This window comes from Phocoena phocoena, chromosome 19, assembly GCF_963924675.1.
Source record: "Phocoena phocoena chromosome 19, mPhoPho1.1, whole genome shotgun sequence".
Classification (NCBI taxonomy): domain Eukaryota; kingdom Metazoa; phylum Chordata; class Mammalia; order Artiodactyla; family Phocoenidae; genus Phocoena; species Phocoena phocoena.
In genome coordinates this window covers 53,685,155-53,687,871 of record NC_089237.1, presented here as the reverse complement: position 1 = coordinate 53,687,871, position 2,717 = coordinate 53,685,155, and the positions used below count along the sequence as shown (strand labels likewise).

General features: G+C 35.5%; 1 non-coding gene across 1 annotated transcript; it reads left to right on the top strand.

The window, feature by feature from the left end:
• The first annotated feature begins 1,363 nt into the window (after positions 1-1,363).
• On the top strand, positions 1,364-1,443 carry LOC136139613 (small nucleolar RNA ZL8). Its single transcript, XR_010657132.1, has one exon. It is a non-coding gene; the product is annotated as a small nucleolar RNA ZL8 (small nucleolar RNA).
• The last annotated feature ends 1,274 nt before the right edge of the window (positions 1,444-2,717 follow it).

Here is a 2,717-nt window from a genome sequence, read left to right as displayed (position 1 = left end):
CCATTCACGCCATAAGTTGTAGGCATGGAGTGCTGTGTTGTATGTTGTAAATGTTCCAATACTCCTGCCCTATGTAGAGAAAGCCTGTCTCGCACAGATACACCTTTGAACGGATATTCTCTTCCTGGGATCCACTAACAGACAGTGATTTTGACACCCTTTCATCCACTGGGAGCAGCACACACATGTACACACAGAGTCTCTAATAATTTTTTACTGTCTCACTTTCAAAAATACATGAAAAGAATTGAAAGCAAGGACTCAAACAGATATATGTACACCCATGTTCACAGCAGCGTCATTCACAGAAGGAAAACATGGAAGCGACCCAGGTGTCCATCAGCGGATGAATGGATAAACAAAATGTGGTATAGACAGGCAATGGGTTATTATTCAGCCTTTACGAGGTATAACATTCTGACACCTGCTACAACATGGATGAACCTTAAAGTCATTATGTTAAGTGAAATAAGCCAGACACAAAAGGACAAACATTGTATGATTCCACTCACCTGAAGTACTTAGAATAGTTAAATTCATCAAAAGACAAAGTCGAATAATGGTTACCAGGAGCTGGGGGAGGGGGAAATAGGGAGTTACGCTTTAATAGGTACGTAGTTTCAGTTTGGGATGATGCAAAAGTTCTGGAAATGGATAGTAGGGATGGTCGCCCAACAATGTAAATTTACTTAATTCCGCTGAATTGTATACTGAAAAAAAAATAGTTAAAATGGTAAATCCTACATTAAGTATATTTTGCCACCTTAAAAAGGCATGGCCAGCAAAGGACAACCAGACACTTGAGAAAGCCCTCTGAAAGAAAAAGAGCAAAACAAATAAATATAAATAAGAAACCTGGATGATTCAGACACGACTAAAGGAGTAGAAGAAAAATCAGTAAATAGACTCTTTAGTGGAGTGAAAGGAGATACCGCCCCTACACACTGCGTATTACAAAAATAACAGCACACTACCCAAATGGTCATTTCAAAAACAAAGAGAAAACTTTTGAAAATCAAAACATTTGATAACAAAAATTCAATAATAGAATATAAAGTTGGGGAAACAGTCCAGAAATGGACCAAAAGATCAAGAGGTAGAAGGGAGTGGAGGAAGGAAAAGAGTTTTTTTTTCAGAAATTACAATATCTAAATAATTGGACTTTCAAACCACAGGGGAAATAAAGAAAAGGAAATCATCAAAGGAAATAATAGGAAAGTACTTTTCAGAACTGAAAGCCAATAAGTATCCAGGTTGAAGGGGCCCATAAAATACTCTGCAAGATGAATAATAAAAAGCCAAATAAGGCACACTGTTTTGAAATTTCAGAACCCCAGGGATAAAGAAAGGGTTCTAAAAATACCCAGAGGTAATGAGGACCTGGTTGGAAAAGAGTTTCTGAGCACTGCTCTGAGGATCTTTGAAACCACCTGATCTACTCTTATGCTTCTTTCCACCCTGTGTGGCAACTCCCCTGCCCACCCAGACTTGTTTTTTTTAAGTAAAATTGGTATATAACTATACTAAAAAATAAATTAAAAAATAAAAATACCCAGAAAGGAAAAAATAATGGGTTATATGCTAAGGAAAAGAAATCAGAAACACAACAAGCCTCTTATAAGCAACATCAGACACTGGAATATAATGGAGCAAAACCTTCAGAATTCTGGGGGAAAACTTACTGCCAGAACTTACTGCCTGGAATTTTATACCCATCTAAATCATAAATTGAATATGAGAAACAATACAGATGTTTTAAGACGTATATAAGGACTCAAAACTTTTCCTTGCCTTTCAGTCTTTCTTAGGAATCTACCAAGAACAAAAGGAAAGCTCTGAACATAATACAGGAAGTGAAGGAGTCCTAGGATAACTGCTGTGCTTTACAGTCTAATGCAGGCTCACATTCTGCAAGAAGACTTTTATGTCCCCATTTGTCTTGACAGCTAAGCAGCAGCCACTTGCATTATCTCATCTAATCTTCTCAATGAATCCTAAAAAGAAGACATGATTTTTCAATCCACGTGGTTTAAAGGGTATATAGGCTGTAAGTCAGGAGAAGGAACAAGTTTTAAGAGGAAGATAAGAACTTCTTTTTGAGATACACTCACACCAATATTCATAGCAGCACTATTGGCAGTAGCCAAGACACGGAAGCAACCTAAGTATCCATTGACAGATGAATGGATAAAGAAGATGTAAGACATATATATACAACCCTCAGCCATAAAAAAAGAATGAAATAATACCATTTGCAGCAATGTGGATGGACACAGAGATTATCATACTAAGTGAAGTCAGTCAGGCAGGGAAAAGCAAATATCATATGATATCACTTATATGTGGAATCTAAAAAATAGTACAAATAAACTTATTTACAAAACAGAAACAGAGTCACAGGCATAGAAAACAAACTTACGGTTACCAAAGGGAAATGTGGGGGAGGGGTAAATTGGGAGTATGGGATTAACAGATGCACACTCCTATATATAAAATAGATAAACAACAAGGATTTACTGTACAGCACAGGGAACTATATTCAATATCTTGTAATAACCCATAATGAAAAATAATAGAAAAAAATATATAGACATATACATATATATGTATAACCAAATCATTTTGCTGTATACCTGAAATTAACACAATATTGTAAATCAACTATGTTTCAATTTTTAAAAATAAATTTTAAAAATAATAATTTTAAAAAAGAACTT